Source organism: Pinus tabuliformis, chromosome 6 (assembly GCF_031772625.1).
Source record: "Pinus tabuliformis cultivar Carrire ecotype Pingquan chromosome 6, CPIR1, whole genome shotgun sequence".
In the NCBI taxonomy this organism is placed as follows: domain Eukaryota; kingdom Viridiplantae; phylum Streptophyta; class Pinopsida; order Pinales; family Pinaceae; genus Pinus; species Pinus tabuliformis.
In genome coordinates, this window is record NC_142292.1 from 854,105,539 (window position 1) to 854,132,671 (window position 27,133).

The 27,133-nt window shown below is 37.6% G+C and overlaps 1 protein-coding gene across 1 annotated transcript in view; it reads left to right on the forward strand.

The window, feature by feature from the left end:
- LOC149261573 (putative RNA-dependent RNA polymerase 5) overlaps positions 1 to 27,133 on the forward strand; it is a 547,055-nt gene that overhangs the window by 112,801 nt on the left and 407,121 nt on the right. The gene's annotated exons all lie outside the window — the stretch shown is intronic.

Consider the following 27,133-nt stretch of genomic DNA (forward strand, 5'->3'; position numbering starts at 1 on the left):
TGTTAGGGCCTGGCCTTGCTGGACCAATCCTCAATGTCTCTCTGTCCTCCTAGCCTTGTCACTGCTAATTTGTTTCCTTTGGCTAAATGGATCCCTTCCATTTGGCCCTATTTTGCTATTGGTTTTCCATCTTCCATCTTCTCAGGTTCCCTTGTAGAATTGGTAGGGCATGCAGAAAATGTCTCCTCTTCCATGTGCTCGAATACCTGCAAAAAAAATTGTTTGTGACCTTCCTTCCTTTTGTTGAAGCATCTGAGCGCAATCCTTCCATAAAAATAGTCCCCTCTTCATCCCCTGTATATCCCCTTGTATATGGTTGATGTTTTTATTTTAAAGTCACTATGATCTAGGGTTCAATTAATTTAGGAAGTATTAATTTGGTCCATGGCATATGCTCATACGAGTCCATCAATATTAGAGTCATACCATATTTCATAGGTTTACCCATTAAGCCTTACAAACCTTATAAACACAACAACTATAATTAAAACAACTTTAAAACACATCACTTGTTACCCGCATATCTTTAACGACATAACTATCCCGAGCTACCAACGCTGTCGAATATAGGAATTTGGTTTATCTCGATACAATATCTAACATGTATTGATTTATAACAAATCATAATGACTGATAAAAAGAATTGGATTGGGACACTTAAGTACATATATCAAATGTACGTAAAGATTATTAAGGGAAACATTAACCATACAAGTGTAAGGTGATCAATAACATCATTTACATTATATACATGACCGCACCCTAAATGAGACAATATCTACATACTTTGCAAAATGACTAAGGTCATTACACAATATCTACATATTTTGTAAGATAACTGGGATTATTACAAGCCTTGAGAGAGAAATTGACCCTCCTCCATCACATATAAATTGACCATCGTTGACTTCACTTGGAGGCATCACATCACATCACTTCTTCATCATTTGGTTCGTACGCTTTTGAAATTGCGGGGCCAAGTTCAAACATGCGAGGAAGAGAGAAGAAATTTTGTTTGATTGCGTTGACTTTTTATTTTTTAGGCATACTTTGACTGGCATTGACTTGGTTTGACCAAATTTTGGATATGTTCTGGAAAGCCGAAGTTGGGGAGACTTTGACCAAATTGTTTTGGGCACTTTGATTGGTTTGACCATAGGTCTTGCTGAAGAATCTAGGGCAATTAGAATTAATGTGATTCTTCTTAGCTTGATAACTATTTGTGAGGTGTTTTAACTTTTCTTCTTAGCATAGTCTTCACTTGTTATTATTAGAATGTGTCTTCTTAGTTCATCAAATATCTACCAAAACAAAGAGACAAGAATACATGATGTTGTCTTTCTGCCAGGGCCAAAACTTCTCCCCTTTGGAGAGGAAAACCCGCACAAAATTCTTCTTATAGAGATTCCAATTGATGAATACCAAGATCATGACCCTTGACCTAATTAAGCCACTCCAAGATCAAGACACCAATCCTCTGCACTGCTGAGATTGTCACCTTCACTGATGCTTCATCGAGGTCATCTTTGAGATCATCATAGCTACGCCATCATCGAGATCATTACTGTGCATGCACTGATTTTATCACTGTACATTTACTGAGATCATCATTGCATATTTACTAAGATTATTATTGTGCAATTACGAAGATCATCACTGCACCTACGAAGTCTATATACTAAAGCTGCATCGAGATCTTCTATTATGATTATGACTTTGTAAGTATATCTTCATCACGATCATGAAATCACTGTGCCATGATGATGACTGCATCCAAAATATGAGACAAAGTGTGTTTTTGTGAGATCACCAAGATCCTTATCATCATACTTACGCCTTGACTGTGACTGTTCCTAAAGAGTATTCTGAGTGTGTATCCCTTCATATTGAGACCATGACTTCATCTTAGAAGTATCCCGAGACAGAGATACTGTGATTATAGTTATGTCGAGAGTGTAATATAACGAATGTGCCGAGACTGTAGTGGAATCATCGTGATCCTCTCCATCATAAATGATTGTGCTGAGACTGCAACTGTGCCACTGTAAATATCCACGAAATTTCAGAGACCTCGAAATAGTGTCCTCCTGTAATGCGAACTACAGACTCCTGTACCCATCAAATTAATCCAGAAAGTCCGAGTTTTCCTTCTATACTGTACCCACAAAAATCACAAAGGAATCTGATTTCCATGTCTCTGTTTTGCGTAGGCCCTCACTGGGTATATATAATGGTTTCGTCTCTATAATAAGCCGACCTGTACAAATGAATTGTTGTGTCTTCATTCTGAGCCGACGTGACTGTATTTTATCTTGTTTGTAGGCCGACTTCATCAAGAGTGAATGTGCTTGTCTTTGGAGGGCTGTTCTAGACATTCGGTTGACCCATATACATTACACATAGGCTCAAGAAGAGCTCCTTATACATGACTTTGACTCTTTGACTTTCCTAGACTTATGAAATGAGCAAGAAACTCATTCTTATAATTTACAAAAACAATATTTCTTTTTCTTGACAAGTACAAAGATCAAAATTACATTTGTAAATACCGAACGTAGTTACACTTTCTTCAACACTCCCTCTTAACTAGGGAGGTATTTATAATGCTACTTGGTCATTCTCAATCTGAAGAATTTCTCATAAGAAGAATCAGATTGGTAACCCATCTATATGGCTGTTGGAAATACTGAGAGGGGGGTGAATCACCATTTCTTTTCAATCATTATAATTACCAGTTTAGATTCTTTACAATTTTAATCAAAGAAATGATTTTATTAAATAAAGAAAAAGATTGAATATAATATTTGATGAATTTTGCCAAGCACCAACTTGGACTTTGATGAGGCTCCAACCTCTAGGGTTCCGACCTTATCTTACCAAGGCACCAACCTTGAATTTAGGAGCACCAACTCCAAGGACATCAATCCTTCAAATTCTGAGGCACCGACCCCAAGGGCTCCGACCCTATAGGTTTACTTTGTCAAGAAATGTTTGTTTGTATTATACAGCTTTCAAGGATTTCTTTACCAAATCATATCCTTGTAGTCTTTGAAACAGGTCGCTGTCTGTGCTATGGCTTCACTTCGGGTCCGAACCTTTCAAGATGAATCAGGTCAAAAGATCGTTCCCCCGCTCTGTCTTCTGCTTCCTTCTTTGCTCGGCCTTCGGCTTCTATTGCACCTTTGTCGTCTGCTAGACCTTCGACTTCCTCTGTCTCTTCAAGTTCACGAGTTGTGAACTTTTTAATTCTTCTCTGTGCCCGATGCCCAAGATTGATGATTAAGGTGAGGTATTATAACTTGCATTTATACAGGTTCCCCAATACCCAAAAGACACGTTCATTTGGAAGGAGAGGCCGACTTATGGATATTCATCCAATTACTCATAAACTTGTTTTATTTACAGAAAATTTCATAGGAGAGACTGTACCCACATGAGGTCCCACATCCACGTCATCAATCACAATCGCAACTTTTGGAGGTCCCGCAATCGCAACCTTTAACATTACCGATGTAACATAGCTGATACTCATATTGCCAATGAAGCGAATGTGATATAACATTAAACAGTTGTCAATAGATCCATCGGATCCACAGCTTCTATCACAATCGGTGGTTCGGGGGTTTATCACAATCGGTGGTCTGGGGTGACAACCCTTTATGATTTGTAACTTTCGATACTCGGATGCGATACTACATAAAGGTGTATTCTAATGGCGCTGTTTGGGTTTGCATATTATATCACAATCAGCGTTTTGAATGGAACATGATTATGTGAACATAAAGGTTTGCGATTATGCGATGGATGCGATATTATATTGAGTTGTATTGCAATGGTGCAGCGAGTCCACAGTATTATCGCAATCGTAGTTTTATTGTGACATTCCTTTAAGACTTGCGATGCGAAGGTTTCGATACAACAGATGTGATATTACAACAGAGCATGTTATAATGGGACCATTGGGTCTGTAACTCATTGCAATCGGGGATTTTAGTGTAACAAGGCTTCAATACTTGCGACACAGCGAATGCGATATTGTATTGAGGTGTGTTGTATTTGAGCGATCGGGTTCGCAATGCATATCGCAATCGGGGGTTTTGAGCAGTGTTACATAACTCAATATAATAGAACCGCCAATAAAGTTCCTCCGATGACACTATGAACTCCTCTTGGCTCTTCCTCTTGGGTAAAGGGTTTCCAATGACTTCTTCCTCTTACTCTTGGGTTCTCGCTCTTGTGACTTCTCTGTGATTTCTTTTTACTCTTCCGCTCTTCCGATAGCTCTTCTTCCAATGATGTGTTCTTCTTTGCTCCTTCGATATCGCTGTTGCTCCTGTGGCTTATCTTCTTGTGACCTCCGATAACTCTTCTTTGACTGCTCCTGTTCTTGACTTCAATGGCTTCCTTGATGGCTTTCCTCGTCTTCTTGCTCCTGTTGCTTCACGGATCTGCTTCTCCTTGGCTTCACATCATCATTTGGTATCCCAAAATATTTCCATATTGACATCAATGACAATCTAGATCAACAATAGCATCATAGTAACCAACATTGTTTCCACAACAAGGCCTTGACTGACAACTCTATCTCTCATTAGATTGGAGCACAATGTTGGTGAGACCAATGACTATATACACCTTTATCATTGTCTTTCAAGGTACATACCCACCCGAGTGTTCACTGAGTATGATCTTCTAGGAATATTCTTATCTTGGGTTCCTAGCCCTAAAAGAATATCGGTCCTCTTGCCTACTCTTATCTTGGATGCCCTACACATCCTCAAAGAGCATCGAATGCCAAATGATTACCCAATCCTCCATTCTTTCTTCTTAGGTGAAGACAAGAATGTTGTGTCTATCATGTGTCTACATTTCGATTCATGTTCTTCATTAAGACTTACGACTGTTAGTCCTGGTCTAGTGCATGACACATGAAATGGAAAAACACATCTATCACTCCCTTTCAATCAGGGGTGACTTAATCCAGGCTCCGTCTTAATTAGGGATTCTCCTTTCATCAACAAATTCTTCTTCGTGGGTCCTTCAGCGACTTCATCAACTTCTTTTCTTGATGTCATGAAATTCAGTCGAGCTTCTTCCTTGTAGGGCTTTGGCCATCGATCACTTTCATTCTTGGTTTGTCATGTCATTTCTTTCTTCATGAAAAGTGGCCTTCTTGGTACACATCTGGAACATTCTTTATTTGGCTACTTATTTCTCATCATGCTTCTTTTCAGAGTATCCACCGCATGAATGCTAGTTGTATTTGCACTTATAAATCTTGTTTTAGTAGCCCTGCATGAACTCATCAAGATATTATTCAAGAAATCAAAACATATCATTAAATCAAATTGTGCCTTATGGGATGGCTCTTCATCATGGCATCTTTTCAGTAGGTGTCAACATCCTGCGTACTTGTTGACACATTTCCCAAAGATATCTATTGTCAAGGGTCTCCAATTTTCAAACTTTCATCAAGGTCTTCATATCTTTTAGGGAGATTTCCTAGTCAACTCTTCTTGGACTTTGGATGTTGATTGCCTTCATCACATTTGCATAGCTCACGATCTCTTTCTCAGGGGTTTCTAATCAGAGTTCTGTAATCGCAGTCAACCACCTCATACTTTATATGAGGACATATTATGTTGATTTCATCTAGTGTGACTTATGCCTTTCTGCATCTTTTCAGAGGAGGTTTCTCTTGATCATGCTTCTTAAGATAGAAGTGATGATCTATATTACCTGCAACCATACAGCATGACATTATACAATTAAATACACACATACATACCTCATTTCACTTTTAGGTCATCTAGGCTTCTTCCAACAACTTTCTTGATTGAAGTGTCTTCAACCCCTTGATCTGCTTCTATTATTATGTCACCATAACATTATCCATGAATTCCATGAGTTGGAGTTCTTGATGAAACACTTGCTTCCTCTCTAGATTAGTGAACCCTATGATGAGGATTTCATCAGAGAATTTTGAGGATCTTGTATATCCCCAATTGGCAGATGTTTCCTTTTTGACTTGATGTATGATGAGCCTTGTCCTAGATGACTCCTTCCTTTCCTTCAATGTCCACTAAGGTTCCCAAGAGCTATATCCTACATGTTTGTCTGCCATGGATTTTGTCCTTCATGATTCCCATGGTGATGTCACGAGCTCTTGTTTCTAATGCTTTCATGATGCCACGATGCATCTTAATATCATGGTCATCTCTTTAACGAAATATCGAGGATCTTATGATAATATCCTTTTGTGAGGGAAGCCATCTTAATTGTAGTGGAGATCTTGTTGCTCTCTCTTTCCTTGGCCCTTTTCTTCAGCTTCCTTCATCTTTCCGGTGATATGAGCCTCTTTCTTGAATCTTATACTATTCTGTCTTTTCCTTTCTGCACATAATTGTGTCTTTCAACATTTTGCCTTCTGTCATAGATACCACATGTTGTTGAATGAGGTAACCTTCTTTGTTCATGGATATTTGTTACTTTGGTGATTATCTTCTTATCATCATTCCTAGATCTCTCAATTGAGATCTCATGAAGATATTCTTTCTTTCTTTGATACATTCATTTTGTGCAGATAAGGTCTAAGTGATGTGACCTTCTATATTGCATTTTCAGAGAATGTATCCTCCAATATTTCATATATCTCTTTGATGACTTCTTTCTTGGTACATGGGGATGAGAGAACCTTAAGAGTTCCTTCCCATGAATTCAAAGAAGACCTTTTTCCTTGATATGTTCACTGACTTCTTTTATCTATGAGGATTATGACTATCCTCCTCATTTCATGTAAGGACCTTTGATAACCCATTCAATTCGTAGATCTCCTTGCAGTCATGAAGTCATTTAACCAAACTTGATTATTAAAATGAAAGATACTTACTTGACAAGTGAATATGAACTCTTCTACTCGATCACTTTGATGTTGGTTGGAGAAGATGTATTGGAGTTTCCTCTTGGATGATCTTCTCTTCTATGGAAAGCTTTTCTTCAATGGAAAAGGTTGCTCCCTTTTGATGAGGATGATCTACTGCTTCCCTTGGATGATCTTCTTCTAGGGCAAGGAAATGATCCTTGCTTTTATAACCTTGAAGGTGATGACAATGCTTTTTCTTCTTCAATATGCTTTGCCTTCTTTAGTAGTGTAGATTAGGATTGCTGCTAGGGTTTCAACTTGTTTCAATATGAGGTGATCTTTGATTTTGAGATCCTTTGAGTTACCTTGCTTTGTAAACACCTTGATGAGGGTCTTGGTGGCCTTTTGATGATGGCTGTGGAGACACAAGTTCTTGCTGTTGTAGACTGCTTGTTGTAGACTTGATCCTTCAATCTTGACAAAACCCTTCAACTTGCTTTGATGCCCTTGAAGACTGATCCTTGTATGTCTCTTTTCTGCCCTTCCTTTGACTTTTGAACCTTAGCTCTGATACCATGTTGAAGAATCTAGGGCAATTAGAATTAATGTGATTCTTCTTAGCTTGATAACTATTTGTGAGGTGTTTTAACTTTTCTTCTTAGCATAGTCTTCACTTGTTATTATTAGAGTGTGTCTTCTTAGTTCATCAAATAGCTACCAAAACAAAGAGACAAGGACACACGATGTTGGCTTTCTGCCAGGGCCAAAACCTCTCCCTCTTGGAGAGGAAAACCCTCACAAAATTCTTCTTATAGAGATTCCAATTGATGAATACCAAGATCATGATCCTTGACCTAATTAAGCCACTCTAAGACGAAGACACCAATCCTCTTCATTGCTGAGATCATCACCTTCAGTGCTGCTTCACCAAGTTCATATTTGAGATCATCATAGCTACGCCATCATCGAGATCATTATTGTGCATTCTTTGAGTTTATCACTGTACATTTACTGAGATCATCACTGCATATTTACTGAGATTATTATTGTGCAATTACAAATATCATCACTGCACCTATGAATTCGATATACTGAAGCTGCACCGAGATATTCTATTATGATTATGCCTTTGTAATTATATCTTCATCACATTCGTGACATCACTGTGCCATGATTATCATTGTGTCCAAAATATGAGACAAAATGAGTTTCTATGAGATCACCAAGATCCTTATCATCATACTTACACCTTGACTGTGACCGTTCCTAAAGAGTATTCTGAGTGTGTATCCCTTCATCATTAAATATACCGAGACCATGACTTCATCTTAGAAGTATGTCGAGACAGAGATACTGTGATTATAGTTATGCCGAGAGTGTAATATAACAAATGTGCCGAGACTATAGTGGAATCGTTGTGATCCTCTCCATCATAAATGATTGTGCTGAGACTGCAACTGTGCCACTGTAAATATCCACGAAATTTCAGAGACCTTGAAATAGTGTCCTCCTGTAATGTGAATTGCAGTCTCTTGTACCCATCGAATTAATTCAAAACGTCCGAGTTTTCCTTATGTACTGTACCCCCGAAAATCACGGAGGAATCTGATTTCCATGTATTTGTTTTGCGCAGACCCTCACTGGGTATATATAGTGGTTTCGTCTCTATAATAAGCCGACTTGTACAAATGAACTGTTGTGTCTTCATTCTGAGCCGACATGACTGTATTTTATCTTGTTTGGAGGCCAACTTCATCAAGAGTGATCATGCTTGTCTTTGGAGGGCTTTCTAGACATTCAGTTGACCCATATACATTACACATAGGCTCAAGAAGAGCTCCTTATACATGGCTTTGACTCTTTGACTTTCCTAGACTTATGAAATGAGCAAGAAACTCATTCTTATAATTTACAAAAATAATATTTCTTTTTCTTGACAAGTACAAAGATCAAAATTACATTTGTAAATACCGAACCTAGTTACACTTCCTTCAACAGGTCTGAAGCTTGGGTTTGATTGCATGTTGACTTTGTGAGTTGACCGAATTCTATGGTAGATTTGTGCACTGCCTTGACTGGGTTTGACTGAACAAGAGAGGCCGTATTTATTGCTGCCTTGGCTGAACTTTTTTGAGCACTGTTGACCATTGATCTTGACTGGTTAGGGATGCTGTTGATTGTTGTAGACTATACCCGACAGGGCCAAAAATTGCAGGATTGGTACTTTGACGAAATTTGAATTTTATGCTCATGATTCATCATTGATTGGTTATTGGATTGTTGACTTCGATAGTCTAGGCTTTGAACTTTGACTTGTTGATGGATGTACTTGGACTATGTATCTATGCTGAACATTGTGAAAAATCAATAGTTCAATGTACACCTCTTCCTCTAGTTCACCATTAAGGAGCCATCTTGACATTCATCTGATGGATATACCATCCCATCTATGTTGCTATTGAGATCATGACTCATATAGTAGTGTAACTTGCCACAAGAGCAAATGTCTTGTCGTAATCTATTCACTCCTTATGAGAGAACCCCATGGCCACAAATCTAGCTTTGTATTTCTCGATGTTTCCATCTGCATGGTGCTTGATCTTATAGATCTAGCATGATCCAACCCAAGGTTACTTGGGAGCGGGAGCGGGGAGCGACATTTTCAAAAGCACTCAGCTCGGGTGTGAATTTTTATATAATATATATTTGATGCATATATGTCAACAAAAGCATGTAGAATGATGAATTAGATATTAAAAACATAAAAACATGGATTGAACCATATAACATCAATCATCTAGAAGTTATAATCTTCATCAACCACATCCACAAGTTAGAAGTTATAATCTTCGTCAACCACATCCACAAGTTAGTAACATACAACATATTGAGTCTCATGATTCATCAATCTTGAAGTTTCAAGCTTTCAAAATTCAATATATAACATTTATCATCATTGATCACTAAAGTTGTTACTTGTACTTGTCACCATCATCATTACCAAGTAACCAAACAATAACAAAGAATATCTAGCATGAAATGAAATGTTTCGACTTTCAACTTTCACGAAGCATCATATTCATAATTCATTACCAATGAGTTATAAATGCCAACGTCAATCTTCAAACTTAAATTGTCATATATTGTTTACAAAAAATACCATAATAAATATGAAAGAGTCAATAGTTATAAAAAGTACTAGAAACTAGAAAAGACAAGTAAATCTATTAACTATTGCTTGACGCTCTTTCCATGAGAAATTTTGTAATTTCTTGTCTCGTGATTTATTGGGAGTCTCCTCCTGTATAGTCAAACAACCTTGGTGCTCTTGATTAAACACAAGTTCCATACCCTAGTACCTTAGGTGCTCTTGATTATTGGGAGTCTCTCTCACAAAGAGGGCTTGGTGTTGTTGATTAAATACAAGTTCCATACCCTAGTACATGACAAAATCCAATGGAAACATTGTAATCCCCCACAATCCTGAAATCCTGAAAAAATGATAAGTTCGCTGGATTTTGGGTGAGATCTAAAATTATATTTTCTCCATATGAAATCCAATGAGGTCTAAACCACTCTCAAACATCCTGAGTCATTTCATGGTAATGTTAAAAATTTAAGTAAAAAGATAAAAATTAAAGATAAATGAGAATGTCACTTTTACCATGAACTGCATATCAACACTAGGGCCATAGGCTTGAACATTAGGCTTCCCCACTCAAAAAAAATTGTTTCCAATCTTCAATTGCTCCCTTGATCGGGGTACAACCTCCCATACATTGTTTTGTATGATCGGGGAATACTCCTCAACCATAACATCTCACCACACCTGCTCCTGTGCAACCTCCTGATAGTTGGAAGGCTCGCTATCTACCAAATGACTAACCAATGCTGTGTAACCAGTGTACTTCTATGGTTGTCTCTACTCTCTCTTGCAGGTCCTAGGAGTCCCCACAAATTGCTGTGTAACAGTGTACTTCTATGGTTGTCTCTACTCTCTCTTGCAGGTCCTAGGAGTCCCCACAAACTGTTGAGCAGCCTTGAGTGTCTCTTGAACCTCCCGGTTCCTCCTGCCAATAGTGGAGTTAGAAATATCGACCTCCATATCCTCCTGATGCATCTCTTGAATCTGCTGCATCTGTTGCTCCATGCTTTGCGAAGCCTCAGGAGCACTCACACTTGAACTTGTGCTCGTTGTAGTCACTGTACTCGTGCTCTACTGCTGCCCCTAATTTTGCTGCTCCACTCCAGAAGCTTTTGCTGGTTACTCACTCTAATCTTCAGATGTTGGCAACTCTCTGGACCTTCTATACGCCTTGTACTCCATGAATTTGACATCCCATCTCACTATAATCCTCCTAGCCCCTTTGATGAAGATCCTGTATGCCTTCAAGGTTTCGCTGTAGCCAATGAAGTAGCCTCGCTTTGTAGTTTGATCTATCTTTGAATGTGTTTCTCCTCGAATATGATAGTATGCTAGGCAACCAAATATCCTAAAGTGACTGACATCTTGCTTTTTCCTTGTGAATGCCTCCTCCATTGTTATCTTTGCCAAGTGCTCTATGTGGGACACTGTATTGAATATAAATGGTTGTACTGCATGCGTCAGCCCATAAACAACATGGGAGATCTTGGTCATACAACATTGCTCTCGCCGCCTCTAAAATAGACTGGTTCTTTCTCTCAGTAACCCCATTCTACTATGGATTGTAAGGAACTGTCCACTCTCTCCTGATTCCTACCCTAGTGCAGAACTCCTAGAACTCCTTGCTGGTGTATTCACCTCCATTGTCTGACCGAAGAGTGTGGATCTTTCTGCCTACTAGTTCTTTCTCTCAGTAACCTCGTTCTACTATGGATTGTAAGGAACTGTCCACTCTCTCCTGATTCCTACCCTAGTGTAGAAATCCTAGAACTCCTTGCTGATGTATTCACCTCCATTGTCTGACCGAAGAGTGTGGATCTTTATGCCTGTTGCATTCTCCACTAGAGGCTTAAACTCTTGAAAGCGATTGAACACCTCATCCTTGGTCTTCAAGAAATAGATTCATGTCTTCTTGGAGAAATCATCAATAAAAGTAGCGAAGTACACATACCCCCTGAGAGATTTCTTTGACATTGGCCGACATATGTTTGAATGCACAAGGTCACATATGTTTGAATGCACAAGGTCTAGTATCCCCTGTTATCTATTGTCACTCCTTGGAAAAGCGTCTTTCGCAAACTTCCCCAACACACATCCTCTGCAGTCATCATTGTGCTTTTTGCTCACTTTTGGAACACCTGTCACTGTCTCACAAAGCAGTCTAGGTGCTCCAAGATGAATATGGCCCATACTCCTATGCAGTCTCTTGGATCGCTGTTGCTAACTAGTGCCTTCCAAAGTGTCCATCTACAGTTTGTATAATCTCCCACTCCTCACTCCAACTACTATAGGTGACTTCCAATCCTTGTGCTTCAACAACACCTTCGCCCCTATAAAGATAGCATCGTATCCTTTGTCCTGAATGATTGATACAAAGATCAAGTTCATTCCCAAGCCTGACACATGCAACATGTCATGGATAGGTATATGCTTGCCATTCTCCCTTTGAAATAGAACAGTCCCTATAGAAACTGGGTTGCACTTGGACTTGCTCCCGATCTGAATCTGGAACCTGATGCCCTCCCTGTAGCTAGAGAAGTACTCTCTAACTCTTGTCATATGAAATCAGGATCCAATATCTATTTATCGGACACCTTGTGAAGTCGAGCTAGTCATGTTGAGAAATCTTGGGTAGTATATAGTTTGATTTTCTCAACTTGACTACTCTTATACTTTGACAAATTCTTGTGATTATATCAGTTTTTCATCATTATTATTATATTCTTTTTATCATCAACACAAATGCCAAACAAGAAGATCACAAAGACACCATAGATAAGCTCCAAGCTAGGGCAAAACCCCTATGAAGGGGAAATCCCACTCAAACTCTTCCACTAGTAGATTCAAATCAAATCGAGACAATCCAAGACCTTAGAGAAAAAACATATACTTTTCCATCCACCAAGTCAGCTCCTCAATGAAATTCAGAATTATCTCTTGTTGGTCTACTCTAATTTTGGCCGCCAATTATAGGTCTGCAACTTTTTTCGGTCCTTCAACAGATTAGAATTTTTGTCCTTCTTCACATGTGAGAGATGGAATAAGGTTTCATTTTTCTTTGCTATAGTTTCTCTTCTTCTTCTAGGGATTTTGTACTCTTTTCTGCCTTCTACAACTTTAGAGCGAAAGCTTCTTGATCATGCTACAATAGGTCAAGTTACACAATAATTTATAGTGGTTGTTACATTCTTTATGAGGCTGACTTGACGAAAGGCAAGCCGACTTGAAGGAGATGTTTCCGACTTGGTGGAGGAGCCTATTCTGACACAAAACAAATTTTCTTCTTTGACATAAGGATCCCATGAAGGGTCTTTTACACGATGACAATGACTATGATGATTGACACAATCCTAGAAACTTTCAATGGAGGCTTTGACTTAGAAATGAAATAAACAAAGCATGAAACGCATGCTTATAAATAAATTTTCTTTTTCCTTTCTTTTTGACAAATACATTACATCATGACTCAAATACAATTATGAAGACTGACACTATTTACATTCTTTAACACTCCTTCTTAACTAGGAAGGTATATATATATATAAACAAGAATCAACTCAAAATGATATGTTCTATGAAGAGTCATAGCATACACAATGCTAAAGATTAGATACTTGACCAAGGTATCTAACCGGTTGGGACTAAGGTGTATTCCAAGCTTCTGCCACTATAGGTACCATCAGGCTTTAGCTCTAACACCAACCCATAAGGATCTAGGTATCATATCCAAGGTCGAAGCTCCACAAGACCAATGATACCCTCCCTACTTCGAGATCTAGACATCATCACAAGTGGCCAGATGTCCTCCCAAGCATCTTGTCGCCCCAAGATGCTTCATCTCTCCCTATCAACTAAATCAGATATGTCCACCAGTCCAAGCATGCTTCAAAATGTTCAACCTTCTTATGGAGAGATCTGGTTGTACAATTACAACCTCAATTAGTAACAAGCATTCAAATATATACAAGTTAGCACAAACCTTTGGGGTCTTCAAATATTCTGATGCTGCTTATGTCATCATCATATCTCGTCGGAAGCTTCCTACTTCAAATTTTCCAGCAGCAAAAAACTCAGCCTCAACACTTCTTCCAGAAAATTTAAATTTTGTTCATAACTTCATCAATCATGAACAATCTTCTATAGTTCTTTAGTTATTCTCCGATATTATTCTTTCTTCAAGGTCTTTTACTATAGTTGTCACAATATGCCATCCCTCTCAACTAGGGAGATATATCCTTTCTTTATCCAAACTTCTTCTTTATAACAAAAACCTCTTTCTTGCAACCATACATGCTCTTTTATTTGTGTCATCATATCATCGGAGAAACTTCAATCTTTCAGGAATATCATTCTTTTTATGGCAACAGGGCATCTATCCATTTTAATGTCATCATCGTTCGTACAACTCTCTCTTTCCATTATGCTCTTCATTATTATCAAGCCATCTTCAATTATGAGGTAGATGAACATTTTCAACATCTTGAAGATTATATACCTGCAAAATCTTCAACGAATACAACCAAGTACAAATATACAAAAGCATGAAGTTAACAAAATAGGGTTAGCATGTTATTACAATGGGAGCATTAAGGTAATCAAACATTAGATATCCAAAACCTGAACCTAGTTAGGTCGACAATCAACAAGGGTTACATCTTTCATACCCTAGACTTTCACATCCATCTATGCTAGGGTTTTTGTCACAAACCCTAGAGTCCACCATCAAAACTAAACTTTAGACATTAGCAACTAAATTCAATTATAATGAAAGCATTTTATATCTAGGGTTTCATTAATCATGTCCTAGAACCTTATATCAATCTCTACTATGGTTTTTATCGTAAACCCTAGATACAAACATCATATACTCAATGTTAGATATTCAACAATTTTACCAAGCTAGGGTTTCAATTATACAGAAGCACATACACCTAGGGTTTCATTTCTAGGATCTTTCATTAAGGGTTTTATCATAAACCCTAATTCAACAAACCCTAAAAATCAAGGGTTTCATTATAAAGCCTAGACATCAACAACATACCCTAAAAATCAGGGGTTTCATTATAAAACCTAGACATCATCAACAAACCCTAAAAAGGCTACGGTTTTACCATAACATTAACAAAACCTTAAACATTAAAATAGTAGGATTTTATGATGTGATCTAAACTTTATCAACAAACCTTAAGTAAACTAGGTTTACATCGTTAACATACCTTAAGCATCAAAAGGCTAGAGATTTAAAACTTAAAGATTAGGGTTTTATCAAAGTAAACAATAATAGTAAAGAGAGGGTTGATTTAATCTAGAGATTAACCACCCTAACAATATTAGCAGAGGGTTGATTAGCAAATCCTAGACATGAAAGAATTAGAATACAAAGCAAATTTCAAAATGATTCTACTTTTTAATGAAGAAGACTTACTACAAATCTTTTACATACCTTGAGTTGCTTCTTTTACAAACCTTGTAGGGTTTCCTTATTGAAGGGCTCCCTCTGAATCATGACAACATCTTCATGGTCATATGAGTCAACTTTTATTCAAGGATCCAACTCGATTTACCAAGTCATCATTCTTGATATATACCTGCAATATTCATTTGACAAGCACAACCAAAATATACAAGAACAATAGATTGATGATTATCTAGGGTTTCCATTACTCTTTTAGAGAATGAATTCCAAATGATTTTGAGTACGAACCTTAGCTAGTTCTAGGTGCATTATGTCAAAATCTAGACATCATTCAATTTCATTCTTGCCAGGGATTGCCATCCTACTTATTGACCCTAGGAATTATGAGATTGGGTTCTAAGAGGGAATAAGCGAATGGGGTTTACATATGTACTATCTAGGGTTTACAACTCCTAGATATAAAGAGATCTTGCAGATCCTAGGATCATACAATCAATAAAATCTTAAGACATTAGATTTAAATGAGCATGTTATACATACCTCAAGAATTACATACCTTCGTCTTCTATTGAAGTTATTGCTCTCCTTCGAATCTGAAGACATATTGTTAGATTTGAGACATAAAGAACAAAACAATACTTACTTGATAACTTCAAGATGGTTCTCTTTCTCTTGACTATCACTGTAGCTTTTCTTTTGTAACTAGGCTCATTCCAACAAGCTTCAATAATTGGTATATGAATCTAAAGTTGATCCTCCAAATTGGCTATTAATCATATACTTCTTGAATAGTCCTTTATTTTATTAATGTGCTCAAAATGACTTAACGTGTGATGCGAGAGATCTGCTACAAGTTCAAACTTCATATATGTGTATACCCTTTCTTCAGATTGGTAAAATTTGTAGAAGAAAATACTTCCAAAAACAATGTATATGTGTGTGCTCTTGTCAATCACCGTGGAGGCTTCATAGGTCGACTTATTATCTTACTGTTCAAGCTCGAATTATGTATATATATAAGTCTCGGGGCTGTGTATAGGATTTTTAATTTACTCTTAATATGGTGACTCTATATAGGTGATAGACCAAGCAAAGTGACTTGGCCTTGAAACTAACAAGTCTTTGACTCCTTTTGTGGGTGATGGAGGCTGCAATTCAGGCCTTCAAAATACACTTCTGCTTAGAACTTTGAGGGAGTCTAGGCTCCTTCTTGTAGCGTCAGGAGAGGCCTACCTATTAGGCCTAAAACACACTTTGTCTAAGTTTATCAACAAATAACCCTCTCCAAGGCTTCTACTAGACTCCAAAATATATGGTGTGACTAACCACAATTAAGCACAAATTTATGGAAATTCAGATCACCGAGGTATCAAAAATTTCAGACTTTTTGAAGATGATTTTAGACCTTGTCTTATAGCCACTGGACCTTGTCTCATTGATGTCAATATGCACTAGCCGAGATGGAAAATATTGTTCAGATGCCTGGTTCCAAATGATGATGTCATAACTCGTTACGTAAGAATGTCATCAATTAATATGTCAAGTCACTAATGAAGAAGTCTTAAGAAGTGCCAAGTGCCAAGTATTTAGAAGCCCTTGATGACATATGGAGGACTACATTTGATGATGTCATATTCTTGATGAATGACCACAATTGATGATGGCACTTGATGAGGTCTTGATAACATGGTTGGAGATCATTTGATGGTTGGAAGATTATTTTGGAGTTATCCTAATGATGTTGCACTATGACTGCACTAGTATATCATGACATTGTTCATGCATCATGCTACATGGATGTTGCACTCCTACATAATGACTCTATGATCCTATGATGACATTGATAACAATGGAGAAGCCAAAGAATGAAGAAGCCACGCAGTCCCAAACTTTTTATGCATAAAATTTAAGGACAGTTAGAAAGAAAAAATATTTTGGACACCTTGGAGGCATCCTTTTTAAATGGATCCTAGATCATCTTAAAGAGGATTTTTTTCTCTTTCTAACGAGCCTTTATTTGCCCCAAAACTCTCAATAGTTTGTGAGATATTGAATTTTTAAGTTAAGGAAATTATTCCTAGCAGTGAGCCGACCTACATTCAGTCATACAAGTCAGCCTCACTTCAAATAGACGTGTCCCTTCAGTTATAAACGAAATCTCTATAAATAGACGTCTAAACACTTCATCTTGATCAACAATTCAGGCAAGAATTCAGAGATACGAATTACAAGAGATGACAGAAGGCTGAGGAGAACAAGGAGACTATTGTTTAGGACAAAAAAAAAAGGATAAATCTGTTTGGGCATAACATCGTGGTCGAACTGTCGTAGTTTCCGTGGTTGAAGTTATCATAGTTGTCGTGATCGAAGTGTTGATTTATTAGGATTGGACAAATGGAGCTTGTTGAAGTCTTCTCTTGAGAACAAAATAGGGCAGAGTTGGAGAACTTTGTGAAGCAACGTATTGAAGATTTGTGGATATCATTGAAGACCATGATGCATTGAAGCCATTATGAGGTGACCTTGAAGAAGTTTTGTTTGGGTAACATGAAGAGCAGTGGTGACACCTTCATGTGAAGAACAAGGTTGTCATTGATGATGTGACGTGGAGACTAAGTGAAGGCGTAGCTGAAGATTGATAGGGATTGTTGAAGAAAACTTTGGGAGCTATGGAGTATAACCAAACATACCTTGACAAAGTGAAGCTATAGGTTTGGAGCCCTTGGGGTTGGTGCCTCAAAATTGACAAGGTTAGTGCCTTGGAAAGTCCAAGTTGGTGCTTGGAAAATATAGGATTGGTGTCCTTGGAGTTGGTGCTCCTAAACTCAAGGTTGGTGCATTGGCTAAGATAGGGTTGGAGCCCTAGAGGATCGGAGTCCTCAAGAAACCAGGTCGAAGCCTGAACCAGATATAGGGTTGGAACCCTTAAGGTTGGTGCCTCAAAATTGACAAGGTTGGAGCCTTGGAAGTCCAAGTCGGTGCTTGGAAAATACATGTTGGAGCTTGGGAGATTGAAGATTGGTGTCTTTACCTTGGGTTGGAGCCCTACATATATTGTACATGATTTATTGAAGAAATTAATAAAAACATTTATTCTTATTGTTTATTTTGAGTTCTTAAGTGATCTAACTGGTAAAAGTAACAATTGAAAAGAAATACTAATCCACCCCCCCAGTATTTCCAACAATCAAGACAAATGCCAAACAAGAAGATCACAAAGACACCAGAGATAGGCTTCAAAATAGGGCAAAACCCCTATAAAGGGGAAGACCCAATCAGACTCTTCCACTAGTAGATTCAAATCAAATTGAGACAATCCAAGACGTTAGACTTTTTCCATCCACCAAGTCAGTTCCTCAATGAAAGTCAAACTTATATCTTGCTGGTCTACTCTGATTTTCGACCCTCAAATACAGGTCTGCAACTTTTTCGGTCCTTCAACAGAGTAGAATTTTCGTCCTTCTTCACACGTGAGAGATGGAATAAGGTTTCCTTTTTCTTCACTATAGTTTCTCTTCTTCTTCTAGGGATTTCATACTCCTTCTCTACCTTCTACAACTTCAGATCAAAAACTTCTTGATCATGCTACAATAGGTCGAGTTACACTATGATTTATAATGGTTGTGACATTCTTTATGAGGCCAACTTGATGAAAGGCAGGCCGACATGAAGATGGAGCTGACTTGGTGGACGAGACTATTTTGACACAAAACAAATTTTCTTCTTTGACATAAGGATCTTGTTGACCACTGGAGTGGCACCTGATGATTATATGAAGACTCCATGCCCAAGGATGATCCAGAGGACATTTGTACCATCAAATATAATTAGTCAACAAATTTTTTTATTATTTAACTCTATTCTATTTTCTCATAATCTTTCTTGTACCCAGATTTAACACCCTGTGGGTAATTGTAATAAGTGATACTAGTAATGATGAATTTTGAGTCTGTAAGAGGCCTAGGATGTTGGGATTCGAATCTTGATCAACAAAAAAGTACACATTGGAATGTTTTTTTTTTATTTGGTTAATTATCCCTTCTTTTTCAGAGACGAATAATTTTCTGGGATTTTTCACTCATTTTTTACCCCAAAGTCGGGGTGACGGTTTGAAGGTTGAGCCCCTAACACATCTTAGTGTCTAGAGTCGATGTATATTACCATACTAGATCACACAAAAAAATTCGTGGAATTTGGTTAGGTCTAGGTAGTCATTTTTTAATTTTTTAGATTTTCCGCACTACGGAAATTGCAATAAAAATTGTATTTGTAATGTAATAAGTGATGTATAGAGAAGATGTATGGGTCATGAGTAATAAAATTTGCACATTTCACCCTCAACTTTCTACTATGACGCACTTTGAGGGGTTAAAAATGTGTTTTGAACCCTTAAAACCTACTTTTCCTAAGTTTAGTGGGAAATCTGACAATTAATTAAGCCAAAAATTAAATAAATGGAGAAAATAAATATCCACACATGCTAAATGTTGTGGAAATTAGGTGGAAAATTATGGAGGAGTTAAAGTGAAGTCCCAAGGTTATGTGGACTCCTAAAATCAAGGAAATGACATGCTCAAATAAAATCGAATTTCTGGCATTAAATGAGAAAGTTGCTTACTTGGAAATTTGAATTTGTGAAGTTAATGCACATTTGGGAAAATTTGCGAGAATATTTGGGGGATATTTTTGTGGGAAATTGTCCCCACATGGGTTACCACCCATCTACATTTGTTATTCCATCATAAAATTCGAATTTGACACATAAGGGAAGAAGAAAATGATGTCCACTTGCAAGAATTTGATTTTTACACTTGGCATTAGAGCTCCATTCAACAAATTCGAATTTCTCTTTGGGATTATGACCTCATGCCACTTGTTTATTCACTCTACATTGAGATTTGCTCCCAATTCTCTATATAATGGAGCCATGGGCTCTCATATTGTATCATATTTTTATTAGCTATTGTGCTTGCGGATGTGCTGCTACCTTGTACATTTTCAGAAATATCAATAAAGACTTTGGGGTTTCATTCATGAGGTGTTCCTCCTTTTCAAGTATGATGAAGTGTTGATCATTGGTATAATTCTTTTTACTCATGCTTTGATCTAATTTGTTTTCATATGCTCTTGTAGATTTGTTAATGTAGAGCTATCTTGCATTGAAATTTGATTTAGAAGTATGCCCTAGGTATAGAATGCTCTAGTTGGTTTCAAATAAATCTCTAGAGTTTCTTATCATTGTTTATTGCTAAATCTATATGGAACTAATTCTCGATTAAAGTTTTGTAGAGGGAACATTTTGTTTGGATAAAAAAAGCAAGCATTGGGGGACATTTTTATGCTATATTGTTATTTGTATTATTGGAGCAATTTATTGTCATTGTCTATTTGAAACAAATTTTACTTTCAAGCAAATTACTTGTATCATTTTAATTCATTTGAAATCAATTGATGAGACACATGCAACACTTGTAAGCTAATTTTATTCTTCCAATTGAAGTTATAATTGCAACTTATGTTGAACACTATTTCATTTTCATTACTTTGAAGCATTGCAAATCAATCTCTCTTTTGGAGAAAAAACTTACATGTATTTCATCTAGACATTTTAGTATAGGAAGACCCTAAGCTTCATTAAAATTTTACTTCCAACATAAGTTGGTTGAAGTAGACATTTTAGGGACCCTCTACTCCTCTATTGACTCCTCATTGTGAAATCCATATCTTTGGGCGAAGGTGAGGTCTAAGGATTGAAGAGTTAAATTGTAATCTTGTTGTAGAGATAATTAATAAAATTAACCAAGAGCACTTTCCATTACATTTACTTTACTTGTCTTTTGATGGTTTGAGTTTTCATATGCAAAGTCTATTCCAAAAGTAAGTATTGTAATCCTTTCAAACAAGTGCTTTGTTTTAATGCTTCAAGTCTAATTGCATATTGATGTCTTGGTTTAGAACTTCCTTTCTTTTACGTTTCCAAGTTAGTTACTTATTTTTTGGTTTTGGAAAGATACGTTTCACATGTTTTGATTTATAAAGTTGATTATCTCAAAAGCATTTTGTATCTTACATATCTTGTGCTAACAAGTTTTGTTTACATTTCAAAGTTACTTTGCTTTCTCTTTTGAGAGCATTGCATTTTACTTTGAGCAAATATATCTTTTGAGCAAATTCGCTATAAGACACTAGTTTTATAGTTTTTCTCATGTTAATGATTGGCATTATTATTTCAAGTTGCTAACATCATATTTGCTCATAAATCTTTAAAAATAATCTATTTTCACTAAAACACTGTCCTAGAAACTCACATCTTTTAACTTAACTTTTCATTAGGGACCACCCCCCTTAGCTAACCTAGGAGATAGCTCAAACAGAGAGAGTCAGGATTAGTGTGACAAACCCTTCTCTGAGTTCCCTGCCACCAACCACACCTTGTGGGGTTGAAGGTTTTTCTCACTAACTTGTAGGTAGATGTAGGCGGCAGGTGATAACATCTTTGGCGCCATTGTCGGGGACAAGCTTTCTTATACCTAGGAAATTGACTAACCTTTTGGTTTTAGCATATTTTGAACTTTAGATTTAGATTCTTGCTCAAATGGCGACTCCACTCAATCCAAATTTTGCAAGAGTCTCTACTAGGAGAAATTCAAGTTGTCTAGTTAGTGCCTCTTCTGATCGTGAAAGGGTTTTTAGAGAGAGGTTGAATAGATTTTCTCATAGCAGATATCTTGTTAGTCTTGGGCAACAGGCTATTTCTGATATTCATTTGCTTTTTATGAACAAGTAGAGCCTAGCATCATGAATGATCTTTTTGTTCCTTGTGACTTCACTAACATAAATGGCTATCCGCACAATATCCATGACAAGGCTATTGAAAATTTGTTTTCCTTTCAAGGTAACAATGCCATTAGTGCTACATCACATGTGAAAAACTTTAATGTTTGTATCTTTAAATGGTGTAACACTAGTAACTATGAGGATTTGAAGATGGAACTTTTTGTTTTATCTTTAGAAGATGATGCTCTTGATTGGCTCACTGAGCAACCTGCTAACTCATATAACTCTTTACAAGCCATTCTAACTGCATTTTTAGATAAGTTTGGAGAGAAGAAGGAAAATATGCATTTGATCAATGCCAATAGCAACATGAAGAAAAATGAAAATGAAACCATGGAGGAGTTTAACAAGAGAACTAATGAACTAGTAAAAAGCATGCCCGCTACTGTTAAACCTCATGATGAATTTCTTTTATGCTCATATCTAGATGCTTTTGGGGTTGACATCGCATATGAGTTGAGGAGGAAGGAGCCTACGAATCTAAGTGTAGCTCAATCTGAAGCCTAGAAGATATAAAGGGCTAGAAAGCAATCAGGAAAATCTGAAATTCCTGGTTTCAATAGAGGGCCATCAAAAACTAATGATTCCAAAGGCAAGGCCAAAGAAGAGACTACACATGATCCTATTAAAGAATTAACTCAACTCGTCAAGAGCATGGAAGCAAATCACACTAAAGAAATGAAAACCATGCAAAATATGTTGGTGGCCATGGAAAGATCACAAGTGCATAGGTTCCAACTTAGGGAAAATGATAGATGGTAAAAGAATAAAGGCCCTCCACAATATTATAGACCTCTTAATCCATTGGAATCCACCAACATGATAGATCAAATTCCCTCTTTTTGTAGGCCATGTAACGAGTTCCATGAAGAGGCCACATGCCCATATGTGAAGAGAATCATGGAAAGTGGCATGTTAGGAGATGAACATGTAGGGACTAGTGGTAAAATCAATATGTTCTCCATGGAAGATCACATATACACCATTGAGAGAAATCAAGAGATTGACCATAGGCCTAATAATCTTGGGGTTGACAATATGATTGCAAATTTTGATAAAGTCACTGAGATTTTTGGGGAAAAGCCTACTGAATTTAAGGGTATGTAGGCCCTATCACAACATATGTTCAATGGATTCTAAAAGAATTGAATTGTGTGGGATAATTAAATATTTACAGGTTTTCCTCGCTGCATACCCAGACATAATAATGACTATGGATATTGTTGTGATAGATGTTCTTGATTCATGGGGAATGCTCCTATCAAGAAAATGGGCATCAGATCTAGGTGGTAGCTTTCAAATGGACTTATCATATGCCAACATCCCCATTCTTGATAATAACTTTGTTAGACTTGGTCGAGAGTTAAAGAAAATATATCATGTTGAGGATCCAAAGAAACCCAACAATGAGATTATCTATGGATCATGCCAGACAGGAAGTGATACAGTGTTAACAAATTTTCTTCCCCCCCCCCTAAAAGAACAGATTCAAAACAAAGAGATTAGGCATAGCTCAAAAGGCTGGGGTGCTTCAAAACATCCATCAAATCATTTTCAAGACAAGGCAGTAGGATTGACAGTAATTGCATCATCATCACCATCACAACTAACCAAAAATAAAAGTAAAAAACGAAAAAAGAAAAAAATATATAAAAAAATGAATCACTAGTTTTGAGCAGGATCAAGCCTCAACTCATTAATAGTCGAAAAAGGAAAAGGAAGAGGGTTGGTATATCTGATGGCCACAAACAGGTTAACATTGGGGCAAGTCATAGTCCCAAGATAGTCAGAATTGGACAAGGCACATCAAAGAAAGAACCTATGGACTTGCCTGTGAGTAGGCAGGTTCTCAAAATGGATTTCACCGAAGACATCTGATGCCATGGGGCATCTTTTTGTATCATATTTCTAACCTTATCTCTTGTCATTTTTGTTTAATTAGTTTTCTTTCATGAATAAATTATCATTCATGCTCTTAGAATAAATTTCCATTTCCTCATTTCTGTACTTTATTTCATTTGATGATATTTTGAATGGATACTGCTGAAATATGTCTTTTGTCGATGGATGTAGATTCTAGGTTCTTGCAGACTATCACTTCATATCTAGCATGCATCCCCATATAGAGTTTTTTAACTCTACTTTTATTTTCTCATCATCTTTCTTTTACCTAGATTCCACACCCTACGGGGAATTGTAATAAGTGAAACAAGTAATGATGAGTTTTGAGTCTGTAACAGGTTTAAGATGTTTGGACTCGATCAACAAACGAATACAACTTGGAGTGTTTTTTTTTGTCTGGTTAATTATCCCTTTTTTTTAGAGGCAGATAATTTGAAGGGTGTTTTCACTCATTTTTTATCCCAAAGCCGGGGTGACGGTTTGAAAGTTGAGCCCCTAACACATCTTAGTGTCTAGAGTCGATATATATTACCATACTAGATCACACAAAAAATTTCGTGGAATTTGGTTAGGTCTAGGTATTCATTTTTTAATTTTTTAGATTTTCCTCACTACGAAAATTGCAATAAAAATTATATTTGTAATGTAATAAGTGATGTCTAGAGAAGCTATATGGGGTATGAGTAATAAAATTTGCACGTCTCACGCTTAACTTTTTGAAAGGTTAAAAATGTGTTTTGAACCCTCAAAACCCACTTTTTCTAAGTTTAATGAGAAATTTGGCAATTAATTAAGCCAGAAATTAAATAAATAGAGAAAAATAAATATCCACACGTTAAATATTGTGGAAATGAGGTGGAAAATTATGGAGGAGCAAAAGTGAAGTCCCAAGGCGATGTGGACTCCTAAAATCAAGGAAATGACATGTGCTCAAATAAAATCGAATTTCTGGCATTAAATGAGAAAGTTGCTTACTTGGAAATTCGAATTTGTGAAGTTAATGCACATTTGGGAGGATTTGGGAGAATATTTGGTGGAGATTTTTGTGGGAAATTGTCCCCACAGGGTTACCACCCATCTACACTTGTCGTTCCATCATAAAATTTGAATTTGACACATTAGGGAAGACGAAAATGATGTCCACTTGCCAGAATTCGATTTTTACACTTGGCATTGGAGCTCCATTCAACAAATTCGAATTTTTCTTTCGGATTGTGACATCATGCCACTTGTTTAATCACTCTACATTGGGATTTGCTCCCAACTCTCTATATAATGGAGCCATGGGATTTTACATTGTATCATATTGTTACTAGCTATTGTGCTTGCAGAAGTGCTGTTGCCTTGTACACTTTCAGAAATATCAATAAAGACTTTGGGATTTCATTCTTGAGGTGTTCCTCCTTTTCGAGTATGATGAATTGTTGATGATTGGTATAATTCTTTTTACTAATGCTTTGATCTAATTTGTTTTCATATGCTCTTGTAGATTTGTTAGTGTAGAGCTATCTTGCATTGAAATTTGATTTAGAAGTATGCCCTAGGTATAGAATGCTCTAGTTGGTTTCAAATAAATCTCTAGAGTTTTTTTTTATCATTGTTTATTGCTAAATCTATATGGAACTAATTATTGATTGAAGTTTTCCCCCGATCGAAGTGATAAAGAGGAAAGTACGAGAAGGTGGACAGTGCTTGGGAGAGGATGGCCAAGACGGCCACCTATTGCCCTCACCGTAGATCAAAAGGCCATGGTGGCGTCCTGCATGCCTACGGGAGTTTCGAGGCAGCGTAGTGGAAGGAGTGTGGGGGGAGAGGAGGTAAGAAACGACGGCGGTAGTGGGATGGGACGTGGGCCAGATGGGCTGGGGTACATGAGGGTGGTAAGGTTGGGAGAAAAACTTAGTATGCAGCGAAGGGAGGAGAACTGTGCAGCGTAGGCATTGGGATCTTCGGCAAGGAAGTGTGAATATGGGTATGTCTCCTTTGGCTCTCCTCCTGCATTTCACTCTAACTTGCTTAGTATGGTGGAAGAGGGGGGTTCGACGGGAATTGCTAGGGAGGGGTGGCGTATGAGCGGGTTTGCTTTTTACTCTGCCATGCATAATAAGGCGGAAGAGGGGGGTAAGCAGGGATCTGTAGAAGAAGGGTTGTGGCTGAGCGAGTCAGAGGTTTGCTTGGTGAGGAAGAGCAAGGATCAGAGCACAGATATGTTGGGGAATTGCAGTAGTGGGGCAGAGGGTCAGCCTGAGAAAATCGAGAACCCTTCCCAGACAGAGGGCATCATGACAGAGGGCTTGCTCACATTCCTTTGTCTAGGGGGAGAGACCATTGACTCTTCAGAACAACGGGGGTGGTCGGAGTGGGGCAGGAAGGCTTAGTGTTAAGGAAATGTTGATTGATGGGAAGATTATAGCTCCCCGAAAGCTAACTTTTGTTGTTGATAATTGCAAACAGGAGACAATAAAGGAGAAAATGGCTCGCCTGGGTAGAGGTAGGGGTCGTGGAGGCAGAGGGCGACAGAGCTAGCCGAGCAAAAGTGATCCGTCAACCTTGGCCCCAGCAAGCCAGAGGCAAGGAAGGAAATCCATGAGGACAACAGTCCAGGAAGCTGCTCGAGCCTATAGAGAAGGGACGGATGCGGACATTCGGCAACTAATTCAAGAGATGGAAGACAATGTAATGGAAGAGGAATTGGAACTAGAGATGGAGGAATGGGGAGATATCATCCCTGACCCAGGGCACACTAGAGGCTGAATGACGCTTTATCGGCAAGCTCTGCATGTATATTGGGTTTTAAAGCGGTTACTAGCTAAGGCTTTGGAGCAGGTGGCAGGAGAAGTGGCAGCAATAGCCCAAGGCATGTCGAATATTAAAAAAGAAATGAAAAACTTGCAGATCATCATGATAATGCAAGACAACAAGCTGGATGAGATCCAGCAATGGCTGATGAAGCTATCTCCAGCACCAAATG